The 18871-nt window shown below is 54.1% G+C and overlaps 4 pseudogenes across 4 annotated transcripts; all 4 read left to right on the top strand.

Moving 5' to 3' along the window:
- The first annotated feature begins 318 nt into the window (after nucleotides 1-318).
- LOC308217989 (feather keratin 1 pseudogene) lies at nucleotides 319-633 on the top strand (annotated as a pseudogene). The gene has a single exon. The product of its transcript is annotated as a feather keratin 1 pseudogene (transcript).
- Nucleotides 634-3238: 2605 nt separating this feature from the next.
- LOC308217398 (feather keratin 1 pseudogene) lies at nucleotides 3239-3553 on the top strand (annotated as a pseudogene). Its single transcript has one exon. The product of its transcript is annotated as a feather keratin 1 pseudogene (transcript).
- An 8149-nt stretch (nucleotides 3554-11702) lies between these two features.
- Nucleotides 11703-12017, top strand: LOC308217954 (feather keratin 1 pseudogene; annotated as a pseudogene). The gene has a single exon. The product of its transcript is annotated as a feather keratin 1 pseudogene (transcript).
- Nucleotides 12018-14622: 2605 nt separating this feature from the next.
- Nucleotides 14623-14937, top strand: LOC308217512 (feather keratin 1 pseudogene; annotated as a pseudogene). The gene has a single exon. The product of its transcript is annotated as a feather keratin 1 pseudogene (transcript).
- The last annotated feature ends 3934 nt before the right edge of the window (nucleotides 14938-18871 follow it).

The raw sequence follows: 18871 nt of genomic DNA, 5'->3' as shown, positions 1-18871 counted from the left end.
TCGGGGACCAGCATAAAAGCCAGCCCAGTGCCTCCGTCCCTCACTCGCCTCTGCTGACGCCTTCTCCTGCGCGCTCAACAAGGTGAGCCTCAAGCCCCTTGCCCTCTGCTCCTGTCCCCCTGGCCCGGCTCTTCCAGCACGCTCTGCCCCAGCCTCAGCACCCCTGATGCCTCCCCAGCACCACAGCCCCACAGCCCCACACCAGCCTCCCCACTGCCTCGCCCTCCTGCACCACCGCCCCTCGCACCCCCACGCCCTCCGCTCTCCCCACACCCTCTCCTCTCCTCTCCTCTGCCAGGGCCCCTCCACACCACAGACATGGCCTGCTACGACCTCTGCCGCCCCTGCGGACCCACCCCGCTGGCCAACAGCTGCAACGAGCCCTGTGTCAGGCAGTGCCAGGACTCCCGCGTCGTCATCCAGCCTTCCACCGTGCTGGTCACCCTGCCAGGACCCATCCTCACCTCCTTCCCCCAGAGCACCGCCGTCGGATCCTCCTCATCCGCTGCCGTGGGCAGCGAACTCAGCGCCCAGGGAGTGCCCGTCTCCTCTGGGGGCTTCGGCTACGGCCTTGGCTACGGCTTCGGAGGCCTGGGCTGCTACGGCAGAGGAAGAGGCTGCAACATCTGCTAAGGGTCATTGACAGCATGCCTGGAACCAGCTACCCACACCATGGAAGCCATGGGAATGAGTGAGGATACATGTCCGAGCTATTTCTGATTTCCTCCTCACAGCTCCTCTTCTCAAAGCACCAAGAAAGGAAGCAAAGCAGGGGCCAGCCCAGCCTGTCTGTTACCATCACCCATTGACTTCCTCCTCTTCTGCCACTTCCTTCTCCACATCACTCCATCTGCTATGTCAGGTACTCTCTGGCACAACCAGCATCTCACAAGCTAAGAAAGATTCATGAGACCTTAAGTGGGCTCTTCCCAATTCAGGGCAGGAAGACCTCGCTACTCTGACAGCATGTACTTCAAACAGAAAACCTCAGAGCATGGTCATCCTACCAACACCTTAGACCAGCTCTCTACCATCTCATGCTTGTGCATTTTCACTCTTATGCCTCAATAAAGTTCTTCTGCAGCCAAGCCTGTGACACCTCCTCTTCCTTACATCTACCAAGGCTCTTCCAACATTACATAGCACAACGCCAGGTCTCAACAGGCCATCGAGCCAAGTGAACAAGGGCCACAAAGTCTCTCTTAGGAAATACACCACCACAATCAGCAACAAAACAAAGTGACACGTGGAGGCCTTCCAGAATGTGACACAGGCCCGTCACTGGCACATACTAATCATTGAACATGACATTGTCTCCCTATGCATGACAGTGGTGATGGCACCACAGGCTCATGAGACCGTTCGGGTGGGTTCCCAGGGCCAACTACACAGGAACTCATGGCCGTGCCACCGACTACTGCGAGGACCACGGGTATCCCACGCAGGGTGCCCAGGTCACCAGCCTCCTGCTCTGGGAACCTCTCCTGACTCAGGTGTGGGTTCCTGTTCCAATGACCTTTTGGCTGCATTTTCCCCATCCCACCCATGTCACAGTCCCCAGGCCATGGTCTCACCTTGCTATGGGGTCCACAAATGATGCTTTGGTGGAATGCTTAGAGGGCCACCAGCACCTCATCACTGCAGGCTCCAACAGTGCAAGGGGTCTCCGGACAGAACATCCTGCCTGCTGCTGTATTTCTGAAACACCTCTGCAGGGACCCCAAGCCAACATCCGTCTACTCTGAGGTCACAAAGAAAGACCCCACTGTGACGTCACAATCCTCCTCACCATGGCTCAGCAAAGACCTGCATGGGTCACTGGGAACAAGTGCAGGAACAAGCCTGTAACCCTGTTCTCCTGTGAAGATGGGGTTCTGCGGTGAGTTGACCATGGCTGGCCACCAAGCGCTCACTGAACGCCTCTATCACTCCTTTTCCGCAACCAGGTAGGGGAAGAAGCTCCCAAGGAGAGAGAAGGACATGGAGATTACTCACCAGGTTGCAGTGGCAGCAAAACAGACTTGACTCAGGGAAATTCATTTATAAAAATTAAAAGTCAGAGAAGAATTAAGAGAAATAAAATCAACTTTTAAAACACCTGTCCCCAACGTCTCCCTTCATCAAGGTTCATCTTCCCTTCGAAATTACTTACTCCCTTGCGCAAAATAGCACAGAGGGATGGGAATGGGAATTGTGGTCAGTTCACCCCACGTTGTCTCTGCTCTTCCTTCCCCCTCACGCTCTTCCCCGGCTCCATCATGGGGCCTCTCCCACAGGAAACAGCCCTCCACAAACTTACATGGGTCTTTCTCACAGGCTCTGTCAGACTTGGAGAAAGCTTCGGGCATCTTCTCACGGAAGACAACACAGCAGAATAATTGCTACCAAAACATTTCCACGTAAACCCACTACAGCCAGGGACAACCTCACAAGCACAAGGGCACCAGGACACCCACAGAGCTCACCCAAAAGGCAACGCCTAAAGCCAGGCTTAGTGACCTGGCAGCAAGACAGGGAGGGACTGAAGGCAATGGAAGGGGCAGCCCTTCACGCACTACAATTACAAAGCCCAGACCAGCCTGACAGGGCTGCCGGGACATGAGGTCCCCTCTTCACAACACAGCACCAGTGCCACAGGATGACATCACTGACGACACCGCCACCTCTGCAATGCTTTTGTTGCATGTTCTGCCAAATGCCCTGACATGCGCCATCAACACCAAGCCTTTGGTCTCTAATACTTGAAACGTACCGCCAGGGCCAGCAGGACACGTCCTCAACAGGAGGACATGAACATTCACAATTCTTGGAAGGAAAACACAACCACAACTAATTGCTTGGAAGGATTTGACACACACCAGCTGCTTGCACAAACATGCTGTCATGCACAAAGATGCTGTCTCAGCCCCCTCAGGCACTCCAGGACCAGCATAAAAGCCGGCCCAGCGCCTCTGTCCCTCACTCGCCTCTGCTGACGCCTTCTCCTGCGCGCTCAACAAGGTGAGCCTCAAGCCCCTTGCCCTCTGCTTCTGCCCCCCTGGCCCGGCTCTTCCAGCACGCTCTGCCCCAGCCTCAGCACCCCTGACGCCTCCCCAGCACCACAGCCCCACAGCCCCACACCAGCCTCCCCACTGCCTCGCCCTCCTGCACCACCGCCCCTCGCACCCCCACGCCCTCCGCTCTCCCCACACCCTCTCTCCTCCCCTCTCCTCTGCCAGGGCCCCTCCACACCACAGACATGGCCTGCTACGACCTCTGCCGCCCCTGCGGACCCACCCCGCTGGCCAACAGCTGCAACGAGCCCTGTGTCAGGCAGTGCCAGGACTCCCGCGTCGTCATCCAGCCTTCCACCGTGCTGGTCACCCTGCCAGGACCCATCCTCACCTCCTTCCCCCAGAGCACCGCCGTCGGATCCTCCTCATCCGCTGCCGTGGGCAGCGAACTCAGCGCCCAGGGAGTGCCCGTCTCCTCTGGGGGCTTCGGCTACGGCCTTGGCTACGGCTTCGGAGGCCTGGGCTGCTACGGCACAGGAAGAGGCTACAACATCTGCTAAGGGACATTGACAACATTCCTGAAACCACTCACCTACATTCTAGAAGCAAAGACATGGATTGAGGATGCACGTCTGGGGTAATGCTGGCACACCAGTTCACTTTCCGCAGCTCCTTCTCTTGTGGCACTAAGCAAGCAGGGAAAGGGCCTGCCAAGGTCCATGCCTGGTAACATGGCCCATGGATGTGTTGCTCTTCTCCAAATTCCTTCTCTGCACCACCCCATCTGCTGTGTGCAGTACTCTGTGCCACACCAGCATCTCACAGGCAAACAGCAGCGGGGGACCTCCACTGGGTTCCTCCCCAGGCAAGCCAGGAAGACCTCAGTGCTCTGACATTATCTACTGCATACAATAGACCTCAGTGCACGGTCACCCTACTTGAATATCAGCTCTATTCCTCCTTATGCTTTTGTCTCAATAAACTTCTCCTGCATCCCAACCTCTGACACCTCCTCCGCCTTTCTTCTACTAAAGATATTCCAGCTTCACGCAGCACAAAGCCAGGGCTCAACAGGCTGTCAGTGTGGGTGAAAAAGGCCACAAGGATTCTCCTGGGAAGTATGCCACCACAACCAACAAAGACTGGCACTTGGGGTGCTTTCACAACCTGACAGAGATTTGAGCCAGCGCTGGCTCAAAGACAGTCTTGAACATGACAACACTGCCATGAGCACGCCTCTGATGGAGTCACCACAGACTCATGAGACCATTCGGGTGGTGCCTCAGGCACCCCTACTGCAAGGACCTTGGGGATCCTATGCAGTGTTCACAGGTCACCCCTCTTCCTGCTCTGAGATCATCCTCTCACCCAGCTGTGGGTCGGTGTTGCACTGACCACCTGGCTGCTTGGCCTCCTTTCCACACACACCAGAGTTCCTAGGCCATGGTCTCACTTTACTATGGGGTCCACAAATGATGAGTTGGAGATTCCTCAAGCCATCAGCACCTCTTCACCATGAAACACAACAGAGACCCACGCAGGGGGTCTCCTGATCCCCATCCGCCCTGATGCAGACTCTCTGGACCACCTCTGCAGGGGTCCACAAGACACCACCCCTCTGCTCTGAGGTCACACAGAAAGCCCCCACTGTGAGGTCACAGTCCTCCTCACCTTGGCTCAGCACAGCCCTGCATGGGGCACTGGGGACAAGTGCAGGACCAAGCCTGTGACCCAGCTCTCCTGCAAAGATGGGGCTCCAAGAGTGGAGCTTGGCTTGGCAACAAGCGCTCAATGAGCTGCTCTATCACTCCTCTTCCTCCAGAGGATAGGGGAGAGAAGAACAGGATGAAAGTCTCTCACATCGAGTTAAGAACATGAAGATCACTCACTGGTTTCCAGTGGCAGCAAAACAGACGTAATATGGGGAAATTCATTTATCCAAATCAAAAGTCAGAGTAGAATTATAACAAACTGAAACAAAGCTTAGAACACCCACCCCCAATCTCTCCCTTCTTCAAGGTTCATCTTCCCTCCTACATTACTTACTCCCTTGCCCAAAACAGCACAGAGGGATGGGAAGGGGAATTGTGGTTCAGTTCACCCCACATTGTCTCTGCCACACCACCCTCCTCACACTCTTCACCTGCTCCATTCTGGGGCCCCTTCCACAGGAAACAGAACTCCACAAACTTATGGGAATCCTTCCCACAGGCTCTACTGGACCTGGAGAAAGCTTCAGGAGGCACATTCTCACGGAAGACACCACAGCAGCATAAAGGCTAACAAAAAAATTTCACGTAAAAGCACTCACCCAGTGAACACCTTACAAGTCCAAAGGCCACCGAGACAACCACAGAGCACATCCAAAGGGAAAGGACAGGCCAAAAGACGGGCTTAGAGACCTGGCAGCAAGGCAGAGAGGGACCAGATGCAAGGGGAGGGGCAGGCCCCTCATGGCCAACACAGCTCCAATGCCCAGACCAGTGTAACGATGCTGTGAGGATATGGGGACCCCTCTTCACAATTCCTCTTGCCTCAAGAAAGTTCGCCTCCATCCCAGCCCCTGATGCCTCCTCGACCTTTCTTCTACCAAGGCTCTTCCAACTTCACGCAGCACTAAGTCAGGTATCAGAAGGTCATTCATGTAAGTGGCAAAATGCCATAAGTCTTCTCCTGGGAAGTAGGGCACCACTAGCATCAAAGACAGGCTCCTGGATTGCTTCCACAATGTGACACAGTACTTTGAGGCACCAAATGGCTCGCGGGGCTCGGTGGGTGGCTGCCGGGGGATGCTCTCGGCCGCCGCGGGGCTGGGCTCGGCCGTGGGGCTTGGCTCCTCCGCCGCCTCCTCCCGCTGCTCGGCAACCGCCTCCTTTCCCTCCTCGTCTGCCCCGACTTCCTCCACCGGCAGCCACTCCCTGCCGGCCTCCGGGCCTGCTCCCGCCACCGCTTGGTCCCCAGGGCCGCCCTCCCGGGCCGCTCCCTCTCAGCTCCCCGCAGCCTCACAAAGACGGAGGCGAGGACGAGGGCCAGGACGGTGAAGAGCAGCGGGACGGCCAGGTACAAGTCCACGGCCACGTCCATCCCACCCTGCTGCCGGAGCCCACCCGTATTACAAGCCATTACCATAAAGTACAATGAAACAAGAACCTTAGCCCAAGTCCCACACTTAAAAAACACTAACACAGCAAATACCGGCTCTAAGTAAGCTACAGCATACTGAAACCCTGACATCAAGAGAAACAACTCTGAGAGCCAATAAATCAGCATTGTGCCTCGGTCAGATCTGTTGTTATCTCAACCCTCCAAGCCCCACGTTGGGCGCCAAAAAAGAACTGTCGTGGTTTAAGCCCAGGCCGTAAATCAGAACCACGCAGTCCACTTCCCCCCCACCTTTCTTCCCTCCGCTTCTGGAGGGACAGGGAGGAGAATCAAAAGAATGCAACTCCCATGGGTTGAGATAAGAACAGTTTAATAACTAAGATATAACACAAATCACTACTGCTACCACCAATAATAATAATGATAAAGGAAATAACAAGGAAGAGAATACAACCGCTCACCAACCGGTACCTCGCCCCCACCCCGCAGTGCTCCAGCCCTTCTGGGAACTCTCAGTTCTACATCCTGGGCATGACGTGCTGTGGTATGGAATACCTCTTTGGCTAGTTTGGGTCAGGTGTCCTGTCCCTGCTTCCCCCCAGCTTCTCCTCCTCCCTGGCAGAGCATGAGACTCACAAAGTCCTTGGTCAGGGTAAACATTCTGACCAGCAACTGAAAACATCGGCTTTATCAGTATTATTCCCAGGCCAAAAGTCAAAACACAGCACTGCACCAGCAGAAAAAATGACTGCTACTGCTAAACCAGGACACTCCTCCGACCCCAGTGTGAATCCTTGTTGCACTGACCTAATGGGTGCATGGTCCCCATTCCATTCACATCTCAGCCCCCAGGCCATGGTCTCACCTCGCTATGGGGTCCACAAATGATGTCTTTGGGCCTATCTTGGACACCAGCCCCTTTTCACTGTAGGGTCCAACAGTGTAGGGGGTTTCAGGAACAGCCATCCTCCCTGCTGCTGTGTACTTGAACCACCTCTGCAGGGGACCACAAGCCACCATCTCTCTGCTCTGAGGTCACATAGAAAGACCCCCAGTATGAGGTCACAACCCTCCTCACACTGGAGTAATGAGGCACTATACAAGGCAATGGGGATGAGGTGCAGGAACAAGCCTGTCACCCTGTTCTACTGCGAAGATGGGGCTCTGTGGTGGGTTCACCTTGGCTGGGCACCAAGTGCTCACTGAGCTCCTGCATCACTCCTCTTCCTCAAATGCATTAGGGGGAGAGGAATAAGGCTAAACCTCTGAAGTCAAGATAAGAAAATGGAGATCACTCCCAGTTTCCCGTGGCAGCAAAAGAGACCCAATATGGGGAAATTCATTTAACAAAATCAGGGTAGACAAAAAAGAAATTAATCAACTCTTAAAACACTTTCCCCCTACGCATCCTTTCTTCAAGGATCCACTTCAGTCCCAAAGTACTTACAGCCTGGACCAAAGTGGCACATGGTGTAGGGGAATGGAAGTTGTGGTCAGTTCAACACATGGTGTCTCTGCCAGTCGTTCCTCATCACACTCTTAACTGCTTCACTGTGGGGTCACTATAATGGGAAAGACTCCTCCATGATCTTACCCAACATAGGTCCTTCCCACATGCTCTATTGGACATGGAGAAAGCTTCTGGCATTTTCTCACAGAAGGCACCACAGAAGACCCACAGCTACCAAAACCTTTCCACATAAACGCACACTCCCAGTGACACGCCACAGATCATGACTTGCCAGGCTGTGGCACGCACCAGCTGCTTCCTGACAAATGCTGCCATGCGCAAAGGCTGTCCCGCCCCTCGGGGACCAGCATAAAACCCAGCCCAGTGCCTCAGCATGCCTGAAATCCAGGAGAGAATGGGCCCATCTCGTGCTGCCTGGACACATGGCTCATGGACCTCCTCTTCTTCTCCAAATGCCTTCTCCGCACTTCTCATTCTCATCTAGTCCACTTCAAACACTATCTCACAACCTAAACCCCACTGGGAATCTCCAGTGCACTGCTCACACTGTGGGGCACAAAGACCTCAGGATTCGGGCAACACCTGCTACACACAGGGGACCTGGCTGATGGTTGCCCTACTTTTACCTCACACTGGATTTCTTGGTTCTCCTGCCTTTTCACCATTTTGTTCCTCAATAAACTTCTCCTGTATCCAAGCATCAGACACCTCCTCTTCTTCACTTCTCCCACTGCTCATCCAACCTCAACCAGCACAAAGATAGGGCTCAATAGGCCATCAGGTTGGTGGAAAAGGACCACCAGAACACTGTAATGTGTTAAATCCCCTGCAAAACCCTCCTGTGGGCTTCCAGCACAGGCACCAGCTCTTCCCTTGCCAAAAACCTTGGAAATGCTAATGCACTTCTACCCACACCTGACATACAAGCTCCACATGGCAGCACACACTTGACCAAGTCTCTTTCCAAGCACAACTGCCCATGGCAGGGAGGCTGGAATTAGATGATCTCAAGGTCCTTTCCAACCCTAACTATTCTATGATTCTAATTACCTGGCCATCACAACAAGCAGAACCATAGCAAAGAGAATCATTTAGTGCACAAGGGACCTCTGGGGATCACCTAAAATTTCACCAGCATTGAAGAGAGCAAGAACACCTCCCCACACACCACCAACCTGACAGCAAATCTCTTCCTATGCTGCCATGGAGACTCTTGCCCTCTTTTGCTGCAAGGGTGCATTCCTGCAACATCCTGAGCTTGTTCTCCACAACCACCACAAAGTTGTATCAGCAAAGCTGCTTCCCAGCTTCTCAGTCTCCAGTACGTTCTGACAACAGGCACCATTCCTCCCTACATGGAAAACTTTACATTTCTTCCTGTTGAACTTCAGGACATTCCTATCTGCCCATTCCCCAGCACCTCCTGTTCCCTCTACAGCAGGGCACAACCGTCCAGCATCTCAGGCTCTCTCCAGATTTTGCATCATCTCTAAACCTGCTGAGAGAGCACTCAAGCCAACTGCCCACAAGCACAGGTGACCCCACACCCCATGACCATGCAAGGGGAGAAAGCATCAAAGGCGTTGCAGGAATACTGAGGTAAACAGCAGAACAGCACTCTCCTTCTTCACAAAACTCAGCAAATCAAAGTAGAACACCCTTACAAAGGTGAGAATGAGGACCCTAGGCCCACTGTAGGAGAGGATCTGGTTAGAGACCATCTTAAAAACCTAAATGTACACAAGTCCATGGGACCTGATGAAATCCATCCGCGGGTCCTGAAGGAGCTGGCGAATGAAGTTGCTAAGCCACTGGCCATCATATTTGAAAAATCATGGCAGTCAGGTGAAGTTCCCGATGACTGGAAGAAGGGCAATATAACCCCCATTTTCAAGAAGGGGAACATGGATGACCCAGGGATTACAGACCAGTCAGTCTCACCTCTGTGCCTGGCAAAAGCTTGGAGCAGATTCTCCTAGAAGACATGCTAAGGCACATGAAAAACAAGGAGGTGCTTGGTGACAGCCACCGTGGCTTCACTAAGGGGAAATCCTGCCTGACCAATTTGGTGGCCTTCTATGTTGGGGCTATGAAACTGATGGACAGGGGCAGAGCAGTTGACGTCATCTACCTGGACTTGTGTAAAGCGTTCAACACTGTCCCACATGGCATCCTTGTCTCTCAATTGGAGAGACATCAGTTTGATGGGTGGACCACTCGGTGGATAAAGAACTGGCTGGGTGGCCGCACGCAAAGAGTTGTGGTCAATGGCTCGATGTCCGGCTGGAGACCAGTAACGAGTGGTGTCCCTCAGGGATCGGTGTTGGGACCGGTCTTGTTCAACATCTTTGTCGGTGACATGGACAGGGGGATTGAGTGTGCCCTCAGCAAGTTTGCCGATGACACCAAGCTGTGTGGTTCGGTTGATACGCCGGAGGGAAGGGATGCCATCCGGAGGGACCTCGACACGCTTGTGAGGTGGGCTGATGCCAACCTTATGAAGTTTAACCATGCCAAGTGCAAGGTCCTACACCTGGGTCACAGCAATCCCAGGCACAGCTACAGGTTGGGCAGAGAAGAGATTCAGAGCAGCCCTGCAGAGAAGGACTTGGGGTGTTGGTCGATGAAAAAATGAACATGAGCCGGCTGCACTGTGCGCTCGCAGCCCAGAAAGCAACCGTATCCTGGGCTGCATCAAGAGGAGCGTGACCAGCAGGTCGAAGGAGGTGATCCTGCCCCACTGCTCTGCTCTCGTGAGACCTCACTTGGAGCATTGTGTGCAGTTCTGGTGTCCTCAACATAAAAAGGACATGGAACTGTTGGAACAAGTCCTGAGGAGGGCCACGAGGATGATCAGGGGACTGGAGCACCTCCCGTATGGAGACAGGCTGAGAAAGTTGGGGCTGTTCAGCCTGGAGAAGAGAAGGCTGCGTGGAGACCTCAGAGCAGCCTTCCAGTATCTGAAGGGGGCCTACAAGGATGCTGGGAAGGGACTCTTCATTAGGGACTCTAGTGACAGGACAAGGGGTGATGGGTTCAAACTTAAACAGGGGAAGTTTAGATTGGATCTAAGGAAGAAATTCTTTACTGAGAGGGTGGTGAGGCACTGGAATGGGTTGCCCAGGGAGGTTGTGAATGCTCCATCCTTGGCGGTGTTCAAGGCCAGGTTGGATGAGGCCTTGGGTGCCATGGTTTAGTGTGGGGTGTCCCTGCCCATGGCAGGGGGGTTGGAACTAGATGATCTCAAGGTCCTTTCCAACCCTAACTATTCTATGATTCTATGATACTTACAAGGTGCCCCACATCAAGCACTGCATCAAACCAGAGGCCAGGCTGCAAACGTGCCACTCATAAAAGAGGGTAGTGCTACGACTGGGCCAACGCAATATTCTGGACAGATTGGAAGTGCTCCCCACATCACAGGAATAACCAGAGCTCAAGCACCGTTCCCAGGATCACAGCCTGCTCTTGTAAACTGCCCTCCCCTGACATGGCTATGAGGACATGAAAAACCTCTTCACAAGGCACCCACAAACCACACCACATGAGTGACCTCACTGACACCACCCCACCTCTCTAACGCTCTGGCTATGTCTGCAGAGTACCCTGACAGATACTTTCCAGGCAAATCATCCCAAACGCACACTGTCATTTGCAGGATGCCGCCAGGGCCACATGGACACGTCCTCAACAGGAGGACATGCAAAGAGAGCACTGTGGGAAGGAAAACGCTCCCCAGCTCATGACTTGCCAGGCTGTGGCACGCACCAGCTGCTTGCTGACAAATGCTGCCATGCGCAAAGCCTGTCCCGCCCCTCGGGGACCAGCATAAAAGCCGGCCCAGCGCCTCCGTCCCTCACTCGCCTCTGCTGACGCCTTCTCCTGCGCGCTCAACAAGGTGAGCCTCAAGCCCCTTGCCCTCTGCTCCTGCCCCCCTGGCCCGGCTCTTCCAGCACGCTCTGCCCCAGCCTCAGCACCCCTGACGCCTCCCCAGCACCACAGCCCCACAGCCCCACACCAGCCTCCCCACTGCCTCGCCCTCCTGCACCACCGCCCCTCGCACCCCCACGCCCTCCGCTCTCCCCACACCCTCTCTCCTCTCCTCTCCTCTGCCAGGGCCCCTCCACACCACAGACATGGCCTGCTACGACCTCTGCCGCCCCTGCGGACCCACCCCGCTGGCCAACAGCTGCAACGAGCCCTGTGTCAGGCAGTGCCAGGACTCTCGCGTCGTCATCCAGCCTTCCACCGTGCTGGTCACCCTGCCAGGACCCATCCTCACCTCCTTCCCCCAGAGCACCGCCGTCGGATCCTCCTCATCCGCTGCCGTGGGCAGCGAACTCAGCGCCCAGGGAGTGCCCGTCTCCTCTGGGGGCTTCGGCTACGGCCTTGGCTACGGCTTCGGAGGCCTGGGCTGCTACGGCAGAGGAAGAGGCTGCAACATCTGCTAAGGGTCATTGACAGCATGCCTGGAACCAGCCACCCACACCATGGAAGCCATGAGAATGAGTGAGGATACATGTCCGGACTATTTCTGATTTGATCCTCACAGCTCCTCTTCTCAAAGCACCAAGAAAGGAAGCAAAGCAGGGGCCAGCCCAGCCTGTCTGTTACCATCACCCATTGACTTCCTCCTCTTCTGCCACTTCCTTCTCCACATCACTCCATCTGCTATGTCAGGTACTCTCTGGCACAACCAGCATCTCACAGGCTAAGAAAGATTCATGAGACCTTAAGTGGGCTCTTCCCAATTCAGGGCAGGAAGACCTCGCTACTCTGACAGCATGTACTTCAAACAGAAAACCTCAGAGCATGGTCATCCTACCAACACCTTAGACCAGCTCTCTACCATCTCATGCTTGTACATTTTCACTCTTATGCCTCAATAAAGTTCTTCTGCAGCCAAGCCTGTGACACCTCCTCTTCCTTACATCTACCAAGGCTCTTCCAACATTACATAGCACAACGCCAGGTCTCAACAGGCCATCGAGCCAAGTGAACAAGGGCCACAAAGTCTCTCTTAGGAAATACACCACCACAATCAGCAACAAAACAAAGTGACACATGGAGGCCTTCCAGAATGTGACACAAGCCCGTCACTGGCACATACTAATCATTGAACATGACATTGTCTCCCTACGCATGACAGTGGTGATGGCACCACAGGCTCATGAGACCGTTCGGGTGGGTTCCCAGGGCCAACTACACAGGAACTCATGGCCGTGCCACCGACTACTGCGAGGACCACGGGTATCCCACGCAGGGTGCCCAGGTCACCAGCCTCCTGCTCTGGGAACCTCTCCTGACTCAGGTGTGGGTTCCTGTTCCAATGACCTTCTGGCTGCATTTTCCCCATCCCACCCATGTCACAGTCCCCAGGCCATGGTCTCACCTTGCTATGGGGTCCACAAACGATGCTTTGGTGGAATGCTTAGAGGGCCACCAGCCCCTCATCACTGCAGGCTCCAACAGTGCGAGGGGTCTCCGGACAGAACATCCTGCCTGCTGCTGTATTTCTGAAACACCTCTGCAGGGACCCCAAGCCAACATCCGTCTACTCTGAGGTCACAAAGAAAGACCCCACTGTGAGGTCACAATCCTCCTCACCATGGCTCAGCAAAGACCTGCATGGGTCACTGGAAACAAGTGTAGGAACAAGCCTGTAACCCTGTTCTCCTGTGAAGATGGAGTTCTGCGGTGAGTTGACCATGGCTGGCCACCAAGCGCTCACTGAACGGCTCCATCACTCCTTTTCCGCAACCAGGTAGGGGAAGAAGCTCCCAAGGAGAGAGAAGGACATGGAGATTACTCACCAGGTTGCAGTGGCAGCAAAACAGACTTGACTCAGGGAAATTCATTTATCAAAATTAAATGTCAGAGAAGAATTAAGAGAAATAAAATCAACTTTTAAAACACCTGTCCCCAACGTCTCCCTTCATCAAGGTTCATCTTCCCTTCGAAATTACTTACTCCCTTGCGCAAAATAGCACAGAGGGATGGGAATGGGAATTGTGGTCAGTTCACCCCACGTTGTCTCTGCTCTTCCTTCCCCCTCACGCTCTTCCCCGGCTCCATCATGGGGCCTCTTCCACAGAAAACAGACTTCCACAAACTTACATGGGTCTTTCTCACAGGCTCTGTCAGACTTGGAGAAAGCTTCGGGCATCTTCTCACGGAAGACAACACAGCAGAATAATTGCTACCAAAACATTTCCACGTAAACCCACTACAGCCAGGGACAACCTCACAAGCACAAGGGCACCAGGACACCCACAGAGCTCACCCAAAAGGCAACGCCTAAAGCCAGGCTTAGTGACCTGGCAGCAAGACAGGGAGGGACTGAAGGCAATGGAAGGGGCAGCCCTTCACGCACTACAATTACAAAGCCCAGACCAGCCTGACAGGGCTGCCGGGACATGAGGTCCCCTCTTCACAACGCAGCACGAGTGCCACAGGATGACATCACTGACGACACCACCACCTCTGCAATGCTTTTGTTGCATGTTCTGCCAAATGCCCTGACATGCGCCATCAACACCAAGCCTTTGGTCTCTAATACTTGAAACGTACCGCCAGGGCCAGCAGGACACGTCCTCAACAGGAGGACATGAACATTCAGAATTCTTGGAAGGAAAACACAACCACAACTAATTGCTTGGAAGGATTTGACACACACCAGCTGCTTGCACAAACATGCTGTCATGCACAAAGATGCTGTCTCAGCCCCCTCAGGCACTCCAGGACCAGCATAAAAGCCGGCCCAGCGCCTCTGTCCCTCACTCGCCTCTGCTGACGCCTTCTCCTGCGCGCTCAACAAGGTGAGCCTCAAGCCCCTTGCCCTCTGCTCCTGCCCCCCTGGCCCGGCTCTTCCAGCACGCTCTGCCCCAGCCTCAGCACCCCTGATGCCTCCCCAGCACCACAGCCCCACAGCCCCACACCAGCCTCCCCACTGCCTCGCCCTCCTGCACCACCGCCCCTCGCACCCCCACGCCCTCCGCTCTCCCCACACCCTCTCTCCTCTCCTCTCCTCTGCCAGGGCCCCTCCACACCACAGACATGGCCTGCTACGACCTCTGCCGCCCCTGCGGACCCACCCCGCTGGCCAACAGCTGCAACGAGCCCTGTGTCAGGCAGTGCGAGGACTCCCGCGTCGTCATCCAGCCTTCCACCGTGCTGGTCACCCTGCCAGGACCCATCCTCACCTCCTTCCCCCAGAGCACCGCCGTCGGATCCTCCTCATCCGCTGCCGTGGGCAGCGAACTCAGCGCCCAGGGAGTGCCCGTCTCCTCTGGGGGCTTCGGCTACGGCCTTGGCTACGGCTTCGGAGGCCTGGGCTGCTACGGCACAGGAAGAGGCTACAACATCTGCTAAGGGACATTGACAACATTCCTGAAACCACTCACCTACATTCTAGAAGCAAAGACATGGATTGAGGATGCACGTCTGGGGTAATGCTGGCACACCAGTTCACTTTCCACAGCTCCTTCTCTTGTGGCACTAAGCAAGCAGGGAAAGGGCCTGCCAAGGCTGCCTGGTAACATGGCCCATGGATGTGTTGCTCTTCTCCAAATTCCTTCTCTGCACCACCCCATCTGCTGTGTGCAGTACTCTGTGCCACACCAGCATCTCACAGGCAAACAGCAGCGGGGGACCTCCACTGGGTTCCTCCCCAGGCAAGCCAGGAAGACCTCGGTGCTCTGACAAAATCTACTGCATACAGAAGACCTCAGAGCATGGTCACCCTACTTGAATATCAGCTCTATTCCTCCTTATGCTTGTACGTTTTCATGCTTTTGTCTCAATAAACTTCTCCTGCATCCCAACCTCTGACACCTCCTCCGCCTTTCTTCTACTAAAGATATTCCAGCTTCACGCAGCACAAAGCCAGAGCTCAACAGGCTGTCAGTGTGGGTGAAAAAGGCCACAAGGATTCTCCTGGGAAGTATGCCACCACAACCAACAAAGACTGGCACCTGGGCTGCTTTCACAACCTGACAGAGATTTGAGCCAGCGCTGGCTCAAAGACAGTCTTGAACACAGAATCATAGAATCATAGAATAGTTAGGGTTGGAAAGGATCTTGAGATCATCTAGTTCCAACCCCCCTGCCATGGGCAGGGACACCCCACACTAAACCATGGCACCCAAGGCCTCATCCAACCTGGCCTTGAACACCGCCAAGGATGGAGCATTCACAACCTCCCTGGGCAACCCATTCCAGTGCCTCACCACCCTCTCAGTAAAGAATTTCTTCCTTAGATCCAATTTGAACTTCCACTGTTTAATTTCAACCCGTTACCCCTTGTCCTGTCACTACAGTCCCTGATAAATAGCCCCTCCCCAGCATCCTTGTAGGCCCCCTTCAGATACTGGAAGGCAGCTATGAGGTCTCCACACAGCCTTCTCTTCTCCAGCCTGAACAGCCCCAACTTTCTCAGCCTGTCTCCGTACGGAAGGTGCTCCAAGAGGAGCGTGACCACCAGGTCGAAAGAGGTGATCCTGCCCCTCTACTCTGCTCTCGTGAGACCTCACTTGGAGCATTGTGTGCAGTTCTGGTGTCCTCAACATAAAAAGGACATGGAACTGTTGGAACAAGTCCAGAGGAGGGCCATGAGAATGATCAGGGGACTGGAGCACTTTCCGTATGGAGACAGCCTGAGAAAGTTGGGGCTGTTCTCATGAGCACGCCTCTGATGGCGTCACCACAGCTTCATGAGACCACTCGGGTGGTTCCTCAGGCCCCCCCTACTGTAAGGACCTTGGGTATGCTATGCAGTGTTCACAGGTCACCACTCTTCCTGCTCTGAGATCATCCTCTCACCCAGCTGTGGGTCGGCGTTGACTGACCACCTGGCTGCTTGGCCTCCTTTCCACACACACCAGAGTTCCTAGGCCATGGTCTCATTTTACTATGGGGTCCACAAATGATGAGTTGGAGTTTCCTCAAGCCATCAGCACCTCTTCACCATGAAACACAACAGAGACCCACGCAGGGGGTCTCCTGATCACCATCCTCCCTGATGCAGACTCTCTGGACCACCTCTGCAGGGGACCACAAGCCAACATCCCTCTGCTCTGAGGTCACATAGAAAGACCCCCAGTATGAGGTCACAACCCTCCTCACACTGGAGTAATGAGGCCCTATGCAAGGCAATGGGGACGAGGTGCAGGAACAAGCTTGTCAGCATGTTCTACTGCGAAGATGGGGCTCTGTGGTGGGTTCACCTCGGCTGGGCACCAAGTGCTCACTGAGCTCCTGCATCACTCCTCTTCCTCAACTGCATTAGGGGGAGAGGAATAAGGCTAAACCTCTGGAGTCAAGATAAGAAAATGGAGATCACTCCCAGTTTCCAGTGGCAGCAAAACAGACCCAATATGGGGAAATTCATTTAACAACATCTGGGTAGAAAAATAAGAAATTAATCAACACTTAAACTATTTTCCTCCAACGCCTCTTTTCTTCAAGGATCCACTTCAGTCCCAAAGTACTTACAGCCTGGACCAAAGTGGCACATGGTGTAGGGGAATGGAAGTTGTGGTCAGTTCAACACATGGTGTCTCTGCCAGTCGTTCCTCATCACACTCTAAGCTTCTTCATTGTGGGGTCACTATAATGGGAAAGACTCCTCCATGATCTTACCCAACATAGGTCCTTCCCACATGCTCTATTGCACATGGAGAAATCTTCCGGCATTTTCTCACAGAAGGCACCACACCAGACCCACGGCTACCAAAACCTTTCCACATAAACACACTCTCCCACTGACAACCTTGCAACCACAAAGGGCACCAGAACATGCACAGACCTCAACCAAGGTCTGAAGTCAGGATTAGCGACCTGGCAACAAGGCCGGGAGGGACTGAATGCGAGGGAAGGGACAGCCCCCCACAGCAAGCACAGCTCCAAAGCCCAGACCAGAATGACAGGGCTGTGAGGAAATGGCACCCCTTCTTCACAATGCACCTGCAAACCACAGCACATGAGCACCATGGGATAACCTCACGGAGGACACCCCACCTCTCTAACACTTTGATCGTGTTTACTGCCTGGCCAAAAAGATGCCACGAAAAACAAGCTTTTGGCCTTCAATACTTGCACTTAAAAGCTGCCGCCAGGGCCAGATAGACACGTCCTCAACAGGAGGACATGCAAAGGCAGCGCTGTGGGAAGGAAAACACGCCACAGATCATGACTTGCCAGGCAGTGGCACGCACCAGCTGCTTGCTGACAAATGCTGCCATGCGCAAAGGCTGTCCCGCCCCTCGGGGACCAGCATAAAAGCCAGCCCAGTGCCTCAGCATGCCTGAAATCCAGGAGAGAATGGGCCCACCTCGTGCTGCCTGGACACATGGCTCATGGACCTCCTCTTCTTCTCCAAATGCCTTCTCCGCACTTCTCATTCTCATCTAGTCCACTTCAAACACTATCTCACAGCCAAAACCCCACTGGGCATCTCCAGTGCACTGCTCACACTCTGGGGCACAAAGACCTCAGGATTCGGGCAACACCTGCTACACACAGGGGACCCAGCTGATGGTTGCCCTACTTTTACCTAACACTGGATTTCTTGGTTCTCCTGAAATTTCACCATTTTTTCATTAATAAACTTCTCCTGTATCCAAGCCTCAGACACCTCCTCTTCTTCACTTCTCCCAGAATCAGAATCAGAATTACTAGGTTGGAAGGGACCTTCAAGATCATCGAGTCCAACCCATGCCCTACACCTCGACTAAACCATGTCACCAAGTGCCACATCCAATCTCTTTTTAAACACATCCAGGGACGGTGACTCCACCACCACCCTGGGCAGACCGTTCCAATATTTTATTATTCTTTCTGTGAAAAATTTCTTCCTAATATCCAACCTGTACCTTCCTTGGCGCAGTTTGAGACTGTGTCCTCTCGTTCTGTCAGTTGCTGCCTGGTGAAAGAGACCAACCCCCACCTGTCTACAACCTCCTTTCAGGAAGTTGTAGAGAGTGATAAGGTCACCTCTGAGTCTCCTTTTCTCCAGGCTAAACAACTCCAACTCTCTCAATCGCTCCTCGTAGGGCTTGTGGTCCAAGCCCCTCACCAGCCTCATTGCCCTCCTTTGGACGCGCTCAATCATTTCCACGTCCTTCTTAAACTGAGGAGCCCAGAACTGGACACAGTACTCAAGGTGCGGCCTCACCAGTACTGAGTACAGGGGAAGAATAACCTCCCTGTTTCTGCTGGCCACACCATTCCTAATGCAGGCTAGGATGCCATTGGCCTTCTTGGCCACCAGGGCACACTGCTGGCTCATATTCAGCTGGCCATCCAC

This window comes from Psittacula echo (assembly GCF_963264785.1).
Source record: "Psittacula echo genome assembly, chromosome: 2".
Taxonomy (NCBI): domain Eukaryota; kingdom Metazoa; phylum Chordata; class Aves; order Psittaciformes; family Psittacidae; genus Psittacula; species Psittacula echo.
This window is presented reverse-complemented; position numbering and strand designations above follow the sequence as displayed.